This window comes from Rhinopithecus bieti, unplaced genomic scaffold (assembly GCF_001698545.2).
Source record: "Rhinopithecus bieti isolate Rb0 unplaced genomic scaffold, ASM169854v2 scaffold_6945, whole genome shotgun sequence".
NCBI lineage: Eukaryota > Metazoa > Chordata > Mammalia > Primates > Cercopithecidae > Rhinopithecus > Rhinopithecus bieti.
Genome location: NW_016805531.1, coordinates 1,571,105 through 1,590,545, shown reverse-complemented (window position 1 = coordinate 1,590,545; position 19,441 = coordinate 1,571,105). Strand labels below are relative to the sequence as shown.

The 19,441-nt window shown below is 41.9% G+C and overlaps 1 long non-coding RNA gene across 2 annotated transcripts in view; it reads right to left on the bottom strand.

Annotated features, from left to right (window-relative positions):
* LOC108530116 (uncharacterized) overlaps positions 1-15,496 on the bottom strand; it is a 71,898-nt gene extending 56,402 nt beyond the window's left edge. For both annotated transcript variants that reach the window (XR_001885759.1, XR_001885758.1), the window contains exon 1: positions 15,377-15,496. This is a non-coding gene — a long non-coding RNA (uncharacterized LOC108530116). The remainder of the gene's footprint in view (positions 1-15,376) is intronic.
* Between the last annotated feature and the right edge of the window lie 3,945 nt (positions 15,497-19,441).

Sequence of the window (19,441 nt, the reverse complement as noted above, 5' to 3'; positions counted from 1 at the left end):
AATGAAAGAATGAATACTATCTACATAGACACACACACACACACACACACACACACACGACTGATCCTCAGGTGTCAGGGGAAGAACAGGATATGTCTCAAAGTGAGTCTGGAAAACTTTTTGGGACAGAAAATAAGGAAATGGTCAAAGAACGATGAGGAAATGCCCAGAGTTCACATACATAGGGTCTTTTATTGACCAAACTTGGGCAACTTGAGCATCAAAATAAATAATAAGAATTGTTTATAATCCATTGAATTAACTAGAAAGCCAAGAGTCTAGACTGATATGAATAAATGAATAAATTCATCAGTGAAAAGGGAAAATCCTTCCTTATGACAGGAAGCCAGCTAACAAATGTAGAAGGAATGACAGTATTGGAAAATAACCATTTAGCAACCATCACAATAATCATTAATTTGGACAAGAAACATATTGATGAGTGCAAAAACATGTGGTTATTGACTTCAAACTATACTACAAGGCTACAGTAACCAAAACAGCATGGTATTAGTACAGAAACAGACATATAGACAAATGGAACAGAACAGAGAACACAGAAATAAGCCCTCACATCTACAACCATCTAATATTTGACAAACCTGACAAAAACAAGCAACGAGGAAAGCATTCCCTATTTAATAAATGGTACTGGGAGAACTGTCTAGCAATATGTAGAGAATTGAAACTGGATCCATTCCTTACACCTTATACAAACGTTAACTCAAGATGGATTAAAGCCTTAAATGTAAAACCCAGAGCTATAAAAACCTTAGAGAATATCTAGGCAATACCGTTCAGGACATAGGCACAGGCAAAGATTTCATGACAACAACATCAAAAACAATGGCAACAAAATCAAAAATTGACAAATGGGATCAAATTAAACTAAACAGCTTCTGCAGAGCAAAGGAAACTATCAGAGCAAACAGACAACCTACAGAATGGGAGAAAATTTTTGCAAACTATCCATCTGACAAAGGTCTAGTATTTAGTTTACGAATCACTTAAACAAATTTACAAGAAAAAAACAAACAACCCCATGAAAAAGTGGGCAAAGGACATGAACAGACACTTCTCAAAAGAAGACATTTGTACAGCCAACAAACATATGAAAAAAGCTCAACATCACTGATCATTAGAAAAATGCCATCTCACACCAATCAGAATGATGATTATGAAAAAGTCAAGAAATCACAAGTGGTGAGGCTGTGGAGAGATAGGAATGCTTTTACACTATTGGTGGGAACATAAATTAGTTCAACCATTGTGGAAGACAGTCTGGTGATCCCTCAAAGACGTAGGAGCAGAAATACCATTTGACCCAGCAATCACATTCCTAGGCATATACCCAAAGGAATATAAATCATTCTACTGTAAAGATTGATGAGCATGTATGTTCATTGCAGCACTCTTCACAATAGCAAAGACATAAAATCAACCTAAATGCCTATCAATGATAGACTGGATAAAGAAAATATGGTACATACACATCATGGAATACTATGCAGCCATAAAAAGAAACAATATCATGACCTTTGCAGGGACATGGATGGAGTTGGAAGCCATTATCCTCAGTAAACTAATGCAAGAAAGGAAACCAAACACTTCACGTTCTCACTCATAAGTGGGGCCTGAACAATGAGAACACATGGACACAGGAAGGGGAATAACACACACTGAGGCCTGTTGGGAAGTGGCGGGGAAAGGGAGAACATCAGGAAAAATAGCTAATGCATGCTGGGCTTAATACTTAGGTGATGGGTTGATAGGTACACCACCATGGCAAACGTTTACCCATGTAACAAACCTGCACATCCTGCACAAATACCTCAGAACTTAAAATAAAAATAAAATAAAATAAACCTTGGCTGGGAACTAAAAAAAAAAAAAAAAAAAAAAAACAAAGAAACATGGGTAAAAGCTAAATGAGGAATGGGATTTTACATTGTGTCAAAGTACAACCCATATTATATTTATTAATAACAAAGGAAGAGTAATTTTACAGTGAAGAAATCTGGCAGGCACCATTTCAATCGAGTGATCAACCTTAACACCACCAGTAACATGACAGATATTGTGTGCCACTTGAGAGAATGCATTGCAAAGATCACAGCATTTGTGGTATTTCCTCCATAAAACATGTCATTGATGTCTAATCATGAGGAAAATTCGGAAAATTCAAATTGAAGAACATTCAACAAAATGACTATTCTACAATCTTCAAAAATGTCAGGGTCATGGAGGTCAGAGAAGACTAAGGAACAAGAGCATATGGGAGGTTTTTCTACTCTTCTTGCAAGTTTTCTCTAATTTGGAACTGTCAAAATAAAGTATTAAACAAATCTCTTAGCACGGCCCAATAGGTTCACAACAGCCACTAGAGGAGGGTGGGTCCAGTGGAGCAGATGGGGGCCCTGTGCCGGAAGAGAGGCCTTGAGGCATCGTCAGCATTTCTCACAGTATCACCCAACAAAATCAACCCTCTTGTGAACTTCCACTGTTCCATTGCAGTAAGTGGGTCATGGGCACCAACAGTCTTGCTGGCTGGGTAAAGATGCTTTCCAATTTCTGCAAGTTCCCCATTTGGAAGAGTCAGATAAGATAAGGGAATTCAGTGAGTACAGGCCAGGAAAGCAAGAGGAGAAGGGCACAGCAGGCGAATGAACCAGGGTCCAAGAGAAGCTGCAACCCAAACCTCTAAGCAGACAGCAGCTCTAGTGAGAAAAGCAGGAGCACAGAGGACTCGTCAGTGGGTAGTGTAAGAGCTTGCAGCTGGGGATCCCTGCAAAGGAAAAGAAGGACAAGGTAGGGGCTGGGAGGCCACCACCAGATAGCCAGGGTACAAAACTGGGGGAAAGGAGGCCAGATCAGAGAACCAAAGCGAAAATATGTAAAAACGAAAGACAGAAAGTAAAAATATATCAAGCTGATAAGAAGCAAAAGGTCAGCAGGGCCTCAGAGATAGGTGGATTATTTATTGGTGTTAGAAAGTGAGATTGCAGAAAACTGAAATAAATTCTGTGCCTGAGAGTTTATGGGAAAGGCTGGCAGATGGGAGACAGAAATATAAATTCCAGGAAGAAAAAAAAAAAGCACAGCTAGAAAAAGCAAGGGAGTGCACATGTTGATAATATAAAGATTATACTACCTGGAATGTGATAAAGCATCAAATTTGGAGAAATCATAGCTTAGTGTTCAAAATTGGCAGGGAAAAAATAGCGACACTTCTCTTTAAAATTGCATCCTAAAGACAAGAAGCTGTTCTTACTCTGTACAGAGATGAACATGCTGTGCTCAAAACATCATTCGGGAATCAGAGGAAGTAAGAAGAAAGAGGGAAAGCCTCATCTGACATTCCTAGTCGGGAACCTCAGTCTTCTGATCTGACTGGTGGGAAGACACACAGAATTTACCTCCACAGCCTGAGGGCATTCATCGTAGCATCCCTAGTACCTGATACAAGAGCCAGTCACACAGCAGTTGTTCAATACGTTTTTTGTCACTATCTGAAGATTGAAAGTTTTCCCCAAAGGATAAAAGCAAATAAAGAAAAAAGGGAAGAGTCTATTATTAGTTGAGATCTCTGGGAGAGTACCAGGAATAAATAATTATGGAGTAAACAGTTACATTAAGGCTACCTTTTAGGATTTCATTTTAAAACATTTTGAAACAAACTTGCGAAGATTTTAATCAGCAATTTACCACCATAAATGGTTCCTGTAAAACTCCTAGAAGAAACCAATAAACGTACCCAGAACAACTCCTGTACCTTCTTCTGTGAAATGCATTTCCCTGGTCTCTTTCCCCCTCCACTCACTCGAGTCAGGTGGGCCTAGCTAAGGCTGGAAGTCATACCACCGGGATATCCAGATGTAGCATCGCTAGGGGTAGCCCACCTGCAACTGCTCAGCCTACTCCAAAGACTCCTGCAGACAGTTGCCCTTCACACGGACTGCCCTCTGTAGTCCCTGCCTAAGCAAGAGTCTGGCTGCAGAACAGGTCCAGCCACAGTGCCCAGGCAGTGGATTGCTTGAGCGGTAGTGTCCCTAGAGAGAAACATTCAACCAGTGAGAATGGAAGATGATGGCTTAATACCCCAGTGTCCACATCCTCCGCTGGGGGCAATTCTGAGATGTACTTCTCACAGACTCAGAGGGTCCTCAGCATGGTTGAGCTGTGGATGCCAATGTCATTACCAAATTCTGTACTGATCCTCTTCCTGCCTCACCGCTCCACTGCTTCACAGTGCTCTCTGGGACAATGCTCCCAAATTAACGACTTGCATTCAAACCCTTATATCATAATCTGCTTTGGGGGAGAACCAAACTAAGACATCAAGGATGAGAATGTAACCTAAACAAGGGCAATCACAGTCCTGCCTTGAATGTTTTCAGATTAGAGCTAAGGGAATAAAGCCTCTTTTTGTTGGAGAATCCGGGAAAATGACAATAGTTGCTGGTGATAATCAGGGTTCCAGTTTGGCAGAGAAAGCTGGTGTATTAGTCCATTTTCATACTGCTGTAAAGAACTACCTGAGACTGGGTAATTTATAAAGGAAAGAGGTTTAATTGGCTCAGAGTTCCACATGGCTGGGGAGGTCCCAGGAAGCTTACAATCATGACAGAAGGGGAAGCAGGCATGTCTTACATGGCAGCAAGCAAGAGAAAGAGAGCATGTAAAGGAGGAACTGTCAAACACATAAAACCATCAGACTTTGTGAGAACTCACTATCACAAGAACAGCATGGGGGAAACCACCCCCATAGTCCAATTACCTCCCACCAGGTCCCTCCCTCGACACAAGGGAATTATGGGGATTACAATTCAAGATGAGGTTTGGGTGGGGACACAGAGCCAAACCATATCAGCTGGTAGGGGTGAATGAATTCATATGCCCACCCAGGTGTATTACATTGTACATTCTCAGCAAGGTCAGTAGGATGTGAGGGGTTACTTCCCCTATTTCTCTAAGTTTCACTAGAGACCCCAAGGCTCAATTTTAATAAAACAGATGTCAGAGACCCTCCTGCAACCCCATTTTATTGAGTTCCTCAGCTCAGGAGATTTAAAACATATTTTGCCAAATATAAGTTGTATAGGGAAGAAGGCGAATAATGCATTGAGGGTTCCAAAAGTTGTAGTGCTTCAATGAGCCACCACTGCACACCCACTAGAGCAACTCAAGTTAAAGTGCTGGTGATGATGTGCAGCATCTGGGACTCCTAAACACTGACGGAAGGGATGTGAAACAGTACGACCACTTTGGAAAACAGTTCAGCAATTTCTTAAGATGTTAACTATATAGGCATCATACAACCCAACCATTCCATCTCTAGGTATTTATCCGGAAGAAATGAAAGCATATGTTCACACAAAGACTCGTATGTGAATTCTGACAGCAGCTTTATATGTAATAACCTCAACCTGGAAGCAACCTAAATGTAAGTGTGGTACACCCATCATCCGTACAATGGAATACCACTCAGCAGTAGAAAGGGACAGACTTTCCAAACACAAAATAACCTGGATGAATCTCGAAATAATTATTCTAAATGAAAGAAGACAAGTCAACCCTCCCACCCCCCGAAAAACAGAAAAGCAAACCAGACCGATTCCATTTACACAAAAATCTAGGAAACACAAAGTGAGGAAGCAGATCAGTGGTTGCCTGAGGACAGGGGTCAGGGAGGCATGGAGCACAGAGTGGCATGAGAAAACCTTTGGTGTGATGGATATGTCGTTATCATGATTGTAGTTTTGGTCATGCATGTTTGTGTATGATAAAGCCATCAAATTATACATCTTAAGTATGTGCAGTTGTTTTGTACATCATTATGCTTCAATGAAGCTGTAAAAGTGCTAGTACAGATATTTCGAGAGACAGTTTATGTGCCATATATTCCCTCATAACCTCCCCTCTGAGGACAGAGGTACACCCCCCTCTTTTTCAGCCAAGTGAGAAGGGCTTGAAAGGACCCACTCAGAAAGTCTGATATACGTCCTCTGAAATTTGAGAGATGAAGAAGATGGCACCTAATCTACACCTAAAAAAATTCTTAGGCTCCATCAGCTTAAGGGGGCAGAAGAAAGCGAGAAGAGGCCTGCATAGGAGATGGATGTGTCTCCACCAAAGGTGGGTAAATGAGTATTTCTTGTGGTCCAGATAAGGACTCTAGAGAAAGGAGCTAGACTAGGTCATCTTGCAGGAACTATACAGATAAATACTGTAGGGCAACATAACCCAATAGGCTCTGTATGCTATCTACCCCTAACAATTTTGAGGCCTTGAGGCCCACAGTATATAACTCTAAACATTAAAAATGGGGCCTGGCACAGTGGCTCATGCCTGTAATCCCAGCACTTTGGGAGGCCAAGGCAGGAAGATTGCCTGAGCCCAGGAGTTCAAGACCAGCCTGGGCAATATGGTGAGATCCCATCTCTATATAAAAAAATAATAATAATAACATTTATACATCAAGCTAATTAACATAAGTAAAATGGGTTCCATCCCCTTATCTTGACAGATATGCCTTCATCAGTATCTTGAAGTCTAGGTTTGTATTTAGACTCTTCAGTCATCACTGTATCCTGTACTAGAAAGTGATGTGCAGAGAGCCCAAGCTCTTCATTTTTGGTCTCTTGGCCATGATGAAGAACCATGTAGCTCTTCTCCTCTTCTCCCCCAACTGACTCCATCCCTCATTATGACAGCCTTGTAGGCACACTTGTAGCTACCCCCACTGCATGTCTAAGCTCCATTCCATGCCCACAAACAGCCACCCACTGGATCAGCAGAATGGACACCAGAAGCAGTCTGCCTTCGGGAGGAGGGACACAGGGAGAGGCTTGCTCAAGCCTTAGAAGCAGGTTCAGGGACACTGGGCAGCAGATTGGGTTCCAGGAGCATGGTCTGAAAGTGAGGAGAGTATTAGACCATGTACCATGTGCCCCCGGCTCCACCAACTCCTTGCCCCAGTTCCTGGCTCTGCTCAGGAGTGGACGGTGCGGCCTGGACTCCTGAAAGCCTTGGGTTGATGGGGTGCTGTCAGTGTCCAGTGGGAGACAGCACTTCAGGGAATTGCAGTCAGAGACCTGACGGGAAAAGTACCTGAGGAAACCACAGACATATCCTACAAGCAAAAGAATCAGAACATTCACATTGGCCACACTCAGAAAATACAAACCCTAGGGACCAAGGGCATGGTGCACTTTTTCCTGTTACACTCTTTACTCCTTGGGCTCAGTCCTTTCAAGGAGGAGGATGGGGAAGAGGAAGACAAAAAGAACTGCATGCCCTCCCTGCCCTTGTACGTGTTTCAGCTCGAGATGGGGAAACATTTTAATTTGGATGAAAGTTTAGAGTTTTGTTATTAGGCTGAGCTGGACGTTTTATTACCTGAAAGGAATTGCAAAAGCTCTGGATCCTGCAGAAGATTTGACTAGAGGGGATAACTGTCAACAGAGCGGTTTTGCAAGAGAGTGATGAAGAAGAATAAAGCTTCTTCCTACTTCATCTGTACTGAGTTCAGCCTATTCTATGTATTTACATTTATCTGGGAGGGGGAGATACCTGATGATGATCAGGTCCCTGCATCCAACTGTCCCTCTCCGTTTTGCCTGAAGTAGAGTTGGGGTTTGATCTCTTTTATTCAAAAGGATTATGTGAAACCCAATCTGTCTGGCTGAAGCAGGCTATAAATCTGCGGGTCTCGTACCCATTTCTAGCCAGTCTTAAGAGAGTACTTTATGAATTTTCAAATAGACTCTGACTACAGAGAAGAAAATAAATGATTTTGTAGAGAAAGATTTTTTTTTTCCTTTTTGTAAAGGCAAAATAGAAAGCTATGCCCTTCTGATAAAAAAGACTTTCAGGGAAGGCTCAAATTTAGGAAAGACAGAATCTTGACAGTCATGGAGAAGAGTTGACCATCCTGAGCAGCAAGAAGGCTGTCAGGGCTATCAATTAGACTACCTTGTTGATGGGGGAACACTGGAAATTGAGGTTAAATGACTACACGGAACTAGAGATCAGATTGTCCTAAAGTCACAAAGCCATCGTCATAGCATGATAAGCGAATGATTCAAAGAAAATGATTCAGGATGAATCTGAAAGATACATTGTATTATCATCTGAGGTTAAGAACATACTAGACTATAGCTAACAATAAAGGGCACAGGATTATAGGCTACATGTGTCTTTCCTTAAAAACTGTTTTCCAAGTGAAACAAAATCAGCCTCTTCTTTCTCAGTGATTTGACAGGGGAGTTAAACCAAATCTGGAGAACCATGCTGGCATATACTGATTACAAAACTTCTAGAAACGCAGGACTCAAATAAATGGTGACAAGAAAAGCCACTGTGAGAACAAGTTTCATTAAAAACCTAAAATATTAATTGAATTTCATTCAGTAAAGTGGAGAGCTCTCAACATGAATGAATCAATAGAGAACCCAATCTTCCCTTTCTCTTTCAGAGCAGAATTCGCTCCTTAGACTGGACTGGCTTTGTTGTCCTAAAATACAGCTCTGGCCAAAAGACTAGATGGAAGCTCTGAGCAGATGGTGCCTCAGCCTGCTCTGAAGTTCTGAGGTGGACTGACTCCTTGGGGAGCCATGGATGGAAGGGAGATGAGAAAAGACATCAGAGAAGCCAAAATCCTTTGCAGGATCACATGGTGGCCCTCCAGGAAAATCCTTTATTAGACAGGATCACGAGACACTAAGGTGGAAGGAATTCCCTCCTGCATCTCTGTTCTCAACAAGCAGTTACTGAGCAAAGCACTATTCTTGGTGCTCAGGCACTGTTCCAATCTTTGAACGCTAAGCAGATGTCATTGTGACTGATGAAGTGCGTCGCTGAATCACAGTGAGAAGAGGAAGGCAGACAGTGAAGGCTAAGATGAAGACAGAACGATGGCTTTTCTCTGCTAAGAAATTTAAAAATTAAAGTTGGAGTGTTGGTGTGCGTGAATAGCGTTTGCTCTGCAACCAGCATTGATTAGAGAAGGACCTTCTTTGCATTTTGAGGCAATTTTTTTTGGCGGCCTTTCATTTTGGGTAGCTTACTGACTGCAACACAGGGTAATGCGCTAGATAAACTTTTGAAGTTACTCCAGATTTAAAATTCTGTGTGCTTATGTTTTCTATTTTGCCTTATTTTTAGAATGTTTCTAATCTGACATAGGCCTGTTTAACTGCATTAAGCAACTTGAGGACCAAACAATAAATAAATCACAGCCTTTGATTTTAAAGGAGTCATAGATGGAGGTAAAACAAGTGCCCAAATGATATCCCATTTTAAATTGCTTTCAAAAAAAAGTAAAATGAAGCACAACAGAAAACTACTCCAGACAGGTAATCACAAAAGTTGTGGTAGAATGATTGCAAACATTTTTCCAAGTTTTTATTCATTTCTCCCCACCCTTTGTGATGTAACTTTGCAGTTTCTCCCATAGAACAGTTTCTCCCTAAGCCTTGAGTTGGCCTTGTGACTTGCTTTGGGCCACAGAATGCAGCAGAAGTGATGGTGTGCCACCTGTCAGCCTGAGCCTCAAGGAAATGGCAAGGCCATTCCTTCTTTCACAAACCTGTCTCCACCCTGAGACCGATCCTAAGTTAACCCGCTACAGGATGAGAGGTCATGTGAAAAAAGCATAGTTGTCCCAGCTAAGGCCATCCTAGGCCACCTCACAGCCAACCAACCCCTTACATGTGAGAGAGCCAAACCAAGATCAAGAGACCTTCCTGCCATCACACAGCTGTCTTCAGATCCATGGGTGAAACCAACTGAGACCATAAGAACCATGCAGTTACCTTGTAGGCAAAAAATAAATAAATAAATGTTCATTGCTGTATGTTACTAAAACGTGGTTATTTGTTATGCAGCTTTATTGTGACAATTGATAACCGATACCCAAGACTTGATGGGACAAGCGTCTTTCAGCAAAGCCATGAAGAATGAGGAGGATTGTATCAGGGAGTTTAAATAGAGGTCCAGGCCAAAGGAATAACATCAATAATACCATGGAGTGAGAAAGCTGAAGGTATTTTCACAGAATGGCAACAACCCAGTTTAATGAAAAGAGTTCAGTCCTATCATCGTATCAAGTAGAAGAACTGATCCAGAGAGTGGTCATTCTCTAGATAAGCTGCTCTGTTGAAAGAGGGTTCGTTCTGACACTGGGCCCCCTAAGTGCCGGGGCTATGGAGATACAGATGGCACTCCTCACTGGGCTGGGCCAGCAAGGTGCACGAAATGGAGAGTCAAATCTTGTAATTGCTCCTGTTTTAACACATGCATCTGAGCAGGGCAAGAAAGGAAATAGTTTCCTGAAATGAAAGTAACATGATTGGATGGTTGAACAGAAAACTGGAACAAGTGAATACAGGTGTTTTAGCTGAGACCAATTTTTTATTTCACTGAAATTTAGAAGCACTCAAATCAGATTTTTGTATCGGCTTGTTGTTCTGCCAAGAAATTAAATCTAGGAACTTGCAGGTGTTACTGAGGTGCTATCAAGTTGGACTGCCTCAAAAATCTTTGGGGAAGTAGGTGGCATATGAATAATCGATACATAGCTAATCCCTTTTTAGAGAAACTGGAAGGAAAACAAAAACACAGTGTTGACTTCCTCATATTGATTGTTTGCTTTTACTTTACGTTCCCCCTTCCCATTTCCTGTTATTGCCAGGATGCTAGGTGACCTTTCTGTGTTTAATTACTCAAAAGAAACACACAAGAAATGAATGCCAGGGGAAAAGAGCGTTCTCTATCCCTGAATGTCTTGACAGAATAACCACCCCCATGCTCTTTCTTCTCTGTGTAGGATAAGCGATGCTTGTTTGAAATAAACAGAAAATCAAATGGAGAAAGCATATGACTGTAAGGCCAGAGAAAGCGGAGTACAGTGGGGGACAGCTAAGCACAAACATGTTTCTCCAAGTAAAAGGCTCTGTTTCATTCTTTGGAATACAGTGGTTCCTAAATGGCACATTCCTGGGAATTCTTAAAACAGAATTCTCTTAAAACAGAACTCAGACACTTCCATCGGGGACTCTGAATAATTAGATCCGGTTATCTTGCCCAACTGTATGGCTATTCCCAACCTGGCTATTGCATAGACAGAACCTCTGATATAAACAATGCTGAAGAGAAAAAGAAAGATGCTTCATAGGTATTGCTACTCAGTCAAGTGTCACACACCACTCTCTCCAACAAGCACAGAGGAAGTAATATTAACGTCTTCCTTCATTATTTTATTTGTACCCAATGCCTTTGGTGCCTAATAAAAGCTACTTTATTGCCCTGGATTGTTTTCTGATTTAGTGACTATTTTATTTCACTCTTATGAGGCTTGATAAGAGGTGCAGGGAGTGACGCAGGAGAACTTCAATTTGAATTATAAGATTTCTCATTTGCAGTTTGGGAACCGAGACAGAACAACTCAACTCAATTTCACAGCCCTCGAACCAGAGTCCGCACTGACAAGGAGGCATTTCAGAGGCCTTGAGGGGGTGCATGCCAGGGGTCACCATCCAAATCTATAGAGAAACAACTTGGAAATTAAAACCTTTTACTGAGAGTTAAGAGAACAAAACGGTGTGGGAGGGGATGAAGTGGCAAAGAAAGGAATTATGTCTGTGTTAAGGGCTCTAATACTTGAGATATTCATCCCTATTATGCCATCTTTCTAAGAGCAGAGGGTATGAAAGGGCACACTTAAGTGTGTATGCTTAATTAGCCACCTCAGTGCTGTAAGTTGAATGCTTGCATCTCCCCAAAATTCATGTGTTGAAATCCTAAGCCCAAGGTGACAGTAGTAGGAGGTGGGGTCTTTGTAAAGGTGCTTAGAGCAAGAAGGCAGGGCCCTCATGATTGGGGTTAGTGCTCTCACAAAAGGGATCCCAGAGAGCTCCCTCACCCCTTCCACCATGTTTGAGCAAGGACTGCGCAAGGAGACTGCCATCTAGGAACTAAGAAGCAGGCCCTCCCTAGACACCAAATCTGCCTTGATCTTGGTCTTAGTCCATTCAGGCTGCTATAATAGAATATCATAGACTATTTATAAGCTCCCCAGTCTATGATATTCTATTATAGCAGCCTGAATGGACTAAGACTACTCAGTGACTAACCCAGATTTATGAACTTCACCAAATGGACACCAGTCACAGCGTGGCTCCCCAGGCCACATTCTGTTAAACTCAGACCTAAACACCTAGTTGAACTACTTCACATTACTTTCCCTCTGCCTTAGCAGATTATCAGTCGAGCTAAAGGAAATGAACATCCTCATCTTTCCCGCACTGGATATTTTCTCTGGGGGTACCAGCCACTGGAGGAATGATGACCATAGAGTTTCTTGATTAAACTCATGATCTCAGCTCTTCTGGTCACAAGACCTAAAAGTCGCATCTTTAAGTGCTAGCCTGAGAATGACGCACATGTCAAGATTGCTCAGGAAATGTGACTTTCTTATCTTGCTCACAAAAAAGGCATTGTTGTTAAGGCCGGTCAACAAAATTGATTTCAAGGGCTGAGATAGTGATTTTTCACCTGTGCCGAGAGAGCAAGTACTTTTTTCCCTGTCTTTTTTTGACAGACAATCATTTAACTCTGCCTATAGAAGTCAGTGTCCCAGTAACCTCCTTTGGACATGTTAGAAATGGTGTTGAGAATAGACTTCATAGTTTCTACCTTCTGCTTATCACCTCCCCAACAAACGCCCCCTTGTCTCCAATTTCTACGTACAAGAGTATCAGTTTTCATGTCTCAGCTTGAGATCCTTGATTTAAATCTCTGATTTATTTTTACTCCTGTCCCCAGTGCCAATGTGGGAGAGTTCAGACATGTTTTCATATTCACTGAGATGTCAGAGAAATTAAAGAAGAGACAGATTTTTCACATCAGTCAGTTAAAGACTAATTACAACTGTGCTTTCCAGCAAACCAGTGATTGTAGGCTAATTTTCGGTTATGAAACAGAAACTGAGGTTAATGAGGCTAATTGTGTTTACCAGCCTTTTTGAATAAAAGAAAAGAAGCCAACTCAATTTTGAAGAGACTTCTTCCTCAGGAACAAATTGGGGAAAATTGCTACAGTTGTATCAGCATTTCCTAAAACTGCTAAGTGCCATGCTTGGGAAACTAACATCCTTGAACACAAGCTAGCAGTCCAGAAAATCAAGTCCTTAGACAGTGAGGCTTTCCTGATCCAAAAGGTATTGCTGCATGACTGTGATAGCTGAAATCTTGAAAGCAGTGCCACACAGAGACATTCAAGTGATTAGCCCTCAATTCTGTCTTCCTGGGTAAGGGGGAGAGGCAGGAGGAATAAGCATATGTTGATGTCTGATAAACCAATATTTTGGCTTTGCTGACTTCTAAAGCTTGAAGGAGGTGACACAGGAACGGAACCACCTGAGAAGAATGCTGCTTCCAGCAGGAAAGTAATGGGTAACCCTGACACCCCAAATGTGAAGTCACTGCCTCGTGTATTGGGTTGCTCACAAATGGTAATCCCTACTTCCCAGCAATTCCAACCAGCAAGAAGATTGGCTATAAAAACTCCTGGGGAACATCATCAATCAAGAAGCCAGAGTTTCCTAAGGCCATGAACTGCCACCAGGTAACAGTACAAACATTTTTTAAATACTGAGTTCATGGGGATAAACAGAAATGAAAGGCAAACATTTCCCATGTGGGCCCTATCGGCTTGGTGTGAAGGCTCCTCCCCTTTGATTATGCTAGGCCATATGGCAGAGTTAGCTGTGCTCTAGGAGAGGTTGATATGTGGCCACCAACATCAGATTACTTTAGTTCTAAATTTAGGTTCCAAGATCTCAATGTTTCTAATGAGGCCTCTGTAGAGGATCCTTTGGAGGCATTAGGCAGACTCTAGTGGTATAGTAGCTTTAAGAAGGACAGCAGTATTTTGAAATGCATCACTATTTGGGTTGCTCACAAATGGTAATCCTTACTTCCCAGCAATTCCAACAAGCAGGAAGACTGGCTACAAAAACTCCTGGGGAAAATCATCAATCAAGAAGCCAAAGTTTCCTGACCTCAGTCATTACCAAGACTATTATAATTCTGTACAACACACCTTGTTTTAAAGGATATCTGGGGTCCTTCAACTTCAGATTGTTTGAAATAATCACAAACTATTGATATTTGTAATGATGGTAATGTGTCCATGATCCAGCTAGGACTAATGAAGCACAGGACGTATGCCTGAAGAATACAAGAGAAAAAGATGACAGGGCTTGCACTAAAGGAATTTACTCTCTTCCAGGGAGACCAATCCCACCCACAGTTGACAAAACTGGGCATGAAATAAATTGTATGTTTTAAAGGACGGTCACATTAGGTGTAATTACATGCCGTAGTACAAGATACAACATGTGGTAAACACAGTCAGAAATCAACGATAATTCACATTCACCAAGGCTCTGTTCAAATGCAATTTCTTTTGTGGTCTCATCCCTCTAGTCACTGTTAGTCACCTTTTCCTTTGTCTATCTAACTAGTTTTTTCTTTAAACCATAAGCTCTTTGAGCATAAATATCCTACCTTGCACTTATATTCTTCATAGCACATAATAATGACATAAAATATACATTCAATAAATATTTACTAAAACGCAAATGAAAAAAGGGAAGATATTTCTAGAGGTTACTGGGGAAAGTGTTATGGAGAATACAAAAAGTAAGCCAGAGCTCAAGAGCTGGAGGGAGATAAATTTAGGTAAGAAAAAAGAAGCTGACTGAGCCAATACAGAGAAAGTAACAAACTTGTTTGAGTGGTAGGGGTGGAGTGGGGATCAATAATGAGAAATCTGATGATAGATGAAGAGTTGTCATAGATGAATGCAGAAAGCTGAGACAGAGTTTAGAGAAAATAGTTAAAGTATAAGAAGCTTAGGTTTGCCAAAATTCAATTCATTGATCCTTTACATCCTTTTATGAAATGCATGAAGGTGTTTCTGGGATGGGCTTATGTGAGCTCAGAAAAATGTTTATGACTGTGAGCTTGCAAGGCTGGATGTCTGCTGCACTGGTCCTTTAGAGGCTGGAGTAGTAACCTGCTTAGGTCAACAACGGAGGTTCAGAAATAACCCTATGTACAGGGAGTGCTTATCGAAAGTCAGGCCAAGGAACTATTGTGGGGATCCAGGCTGTGTCTGAATGCGCAAAATATCCTGGCCAACTCTGATTAGTCTAACCTGCCTGGCAAACTAACGTGGTCTTGGCTCTTAGGATCTAAGTACTGGCTCTCCAGAATCAACAAGGTTAATTAGTCATTTTCCCCTGTGGTAACTATTTGGATATCACAACCTGTGCAAGGCACATATTTTCACATTAGATTTTCCTACTCACTCATAGGATCTGCAGGCTTAGTCCAGAGGAAAACAAGCCTATGGCCACTCTGGTGTGCAAAGACTGCAAAATCATCTAGGGATGGTGGGCTGGCTACTTTGTCTGTGGTCACAGGCGTGAGTGTGAACATCCCTATTCATACCAAGAGCCATTTGGTCACAATAGGGCTTTGAGGTCACTTGAATTCTGACATTCTACCCAGCAATCTCCAGAGTTCTCCACAGCAGATCCAGGCCATGGGTAGTTCACAGTGGGCACAGAGCCTCAACTCATTAACATTTTATGTGTATGAGATAACTGCATCTTGTTTCTGAATAGAAAACTAGTACAAAGTGGCACCTAAATTTCCCCAGGCATTCTATGCACCATTGTTTGCAAAATTACAACAAAATCATGCATTCCTACTATTTTATAACAGGAGAAGGAGCACAAGGAGGAGGAAGATAATTGAGGAGAAGAAGAAGGAGTAGGGGAAGAAGAAGCAGAGGAAAGAGAAGGAGGAGGAGGAAAAGGAGAAAGAGGAAGAGGAGGAGGAGGAGAAGGAAGAAGAGGAGGAGGAGGTCGTCATTATTGTGGCCACCACCACCAAAATGTAGCCTGATTGTTTCTCATATTTTCTTTTTTTTTTTTTTTTTTTTTTTTTAAATAAAGCAAGTTTATTTGGCCTATTGTTCTGCAGGCTGTACAAGAAGCACGGCATTGGCATCTGCATCTGGTGAGGGTTTCAGCTGCTTCCACTCATGGCAGAAGGTGAAGGGGAGCCAGTGTGTGCTGATCACATGGGCAGAAAGGGGACCCAGCTTTAAAAAAAATCAGCTCCTGTGGGAACTAATAGAGCAATAACTCACTCTTTACTTCCAGGATGGCACCAAGCCATTCATGAAGGATCTGCTGCCTTGACCCAGACACCTCTGACTAGGCCCCACCTCCAATATTGCAGGTCAAATTTTCACATGAGAGTTGGAGAAGACAAATGTCCAAGCTCCATTATCTGAGTTTTGTTTTTCCCTTCCCACCTTTCCTTCTCACTCACATTTCTCTCAGGTTGCTCTCCTGAGAGCTGCAAGTTTTTATTCTCCTCTTCAGTTCTCCTTGATGGAAACTAGGGGGCAGCTGACAGTCATACCGCAGGGAGTCAACCCCTCCAAAGAAAACTGGCCCTAAGAGGAATTCCAGGCCAGCTATTGGGAGAGTGTCTTCTCCATCTTGCTCTGGGTATTGATGGCCACCTCACAGAGATCTTTGAGCCCTTCCTTAAGTCTGCTGCTGTCAGGATGACTTGCTGCTTTTGAGAGGTTGGCCTCTAGGTGGTAACTTCCTTCTCTCTCAAACACAACAATATACAGCAGGAAATGCTGTTTTTGGCAATGGATTAGAAGGAAGGCCAGATCTTGTGGCCTTCCTAAGAAACAGTGGTAACTCATCTTGGATCCCTAAGAACATAGGACAGACATTTGGCACAAAGTGGTCATGTGGTGAATATATATTGAATAAAACAACTCAGCATTTAAACCTACCTACCTTATTTTTTTCCTCAAAACTGACAAAAGGCTAAAGAGCTCAATTAGAATTGGACTCATAAATGCTTTATTTATTCAACATGAGAGTCAACATTACCTTGACTCTCATGTTGAAAAATGTAGTGTGGAGGCTTGGGCTCTCTTGCCAGAGTGTCTTTGTTTTAAAGCAGACTTCTACACACACTCTGGGCATTAGATTTCTCATCATCAAAGTGGGGGTAATTATAAAACCTGTCTCACAGCGATATTGTGAGAATTAGAAGACTTAATGCACAGAAGGTGTTTAGGATAATGCCTGGCCCATAGAACGCACTCTACAAATGAAACTATTATTCAATGAACATTTCTGAATTGAGTGCACTGTGTCTCATAAACTGGGCTGGGTGCTAGGGAATATGGAGATAAACACATAGTTTCAAGCCATAAAGCATTTAAGGCCTTCTATGGGAAGTTGAGAAGTAGATAGCAGTGAGGAGTATGGACAAAAGGTTGTGCTACAGCTGTGCACAGAGCACTGTGAAGGCACAGGAGGGAATTCTCAATCAGATGTTAAGAGTTTCTAGAATTAACAAAAGCAATTGAGTCCCTGCACAGCCCCGTCTCTTACATTTACAGAAATGTTCCATATGGCAGATGATGACCTAAAAATCATATCCATTTTTTTTCCAAGTGCAGTTTAGTTCTAGCAAGTACTGTAAGGTAAAAGAAACATCATTTCCAAAACACTGATCTTGGAGCTGTCAATACAGTAGAATTTTCAGGGCTACCAAGGAAAGAGCAGAGAATCCAACTGAAAAAGTAGTTTTTGGAATATTTTTATATAAAGGAAAAGATAGAAATTCCAGTGTGAAAAAGTAGGGTTTTGATAAAAATCGAAGGTAACAGAAATATTAACTGCCTGGGGGAGATGGGGAATGCTTCTCAGGGAATATTGTATTTGAAGTAGGTCTCGATTGTATTTGAACTGGGTTTGAGGAATAAGATGGAACATGTCATATAGGAATAGGCACTTCAGGAGAAGGAGCAAGCATGTATAGAGTCCTGGAATCATGGAAGATCAAAGTATCTTGACAGAATTTCGAATAGTTCAATGTGACTGCTGTGTAAGAATTGTCACAGCAAGTGGTTAACTAATGTTTAGAAATGGCAGATGGAGGGCAGCTAATGGAGGATCTTATGTGTGTTCTTAAGAAGCATAAAAGGTATTCTAGATATGTTGGGAAGGACTGTAAGGAAGAGAGAGCCTTGATAGCAATTGCAATTTGGAAAGATCGCTTTGGTCCNGTGTTGTGTGTCTCAGTTCCCCTGGCTAGGAAAACGGATCCCCTTCCCCCTTGCGCTTCCAGGTGAGGCGATGCCTCGCCCTGCTTCAGCTCTCGCTGGTCAGGCTGCAGCAGCTGACCAGCACCGATTGTCCGGCACTCCCTAGTGAGATGACCCCAGTACCTCAGTTGAAAATGCAGAAATCACCGGTCTTCTGTGTCGCTCGCGCTGGGAGTTGGAGACTCTGTTTCTCATATTTTCTAATCCAACATTGCAGAAGACAATCTAATCTCCGTCTTTATACTTAGAATTTAAAAATATCCTGAAGGTCAAGAAAGAAGTAGGCAGATTCCCAGGACAGACCCAGCCCTTATGCTCCTCACAACCTGCCCACTCTTGGCTTTTGCAACCTTGAGTTCAACTCCATTCACTTCATACCACCTGTTGCTCCCACACATTCTCTGTGCTTTCCTTCTTTGTTTCCTCTCCTAGGCTGCAGCCCCTCACCCTCTGCCAAGTTCTAGAAGTGCACAGCATTCCTGAAGGCCTGGCTCAAATACCATCTCTTCTGGGAGGCAGGCAGAGCTCATCACTCCCTCTTCAGCACGCCCACCCCTGACACTGAGCACACTTGTCCACTACCTAATTTGTCATGTTGTCATGAAGTTAGTGTTTTGATGAATGTATCCCTTGCTTCTTTGTGAGCTAAGTAAGGACATAGTATGGGGTTTACTCTCCTCATAGGCTGGCATAAAGTAGGTGTGCAGAAATAACATTTACTGGATGAATCAATGCTTGCATGCATGAGTGAGTGTATTAAACAATAAAGCTAAAGATTGAAAGAGCCCTCCATTTTCATCTGAGAGAAATCCTTTCTAAATAAGACAAGGATAGATTCTTCCATGGCTTTAAACTACTCTTTGGGCAAAGAGCTAAAGGCTTTGAACTTAGTCTTAGAGGACTCTGGTAACTGATAACGATACAAAGAACTTAGGAAGATATAAAAAGAACAAAGGCGTTCTGTTACCTCACCTGAGAACAGAGAGAGCAAATTTTCTAACTTAACAGAGTAGACTCTTATTGCTGCGTATTTGTGTATATGTGAGTGTGTGTGCACACAGGAAGACACACCTGTGGGGGGGGCAGTGTGTGCATATGGGGCAGGAGTCAGGGCATAAGGATTGAGGAACACATGGAGAATATGTCTGAGTTGATAGAGTTAATAGACTCTCCACAATTACAGGAAGCACTTGCACACTGAAAATAATATAAAAAATTTGGC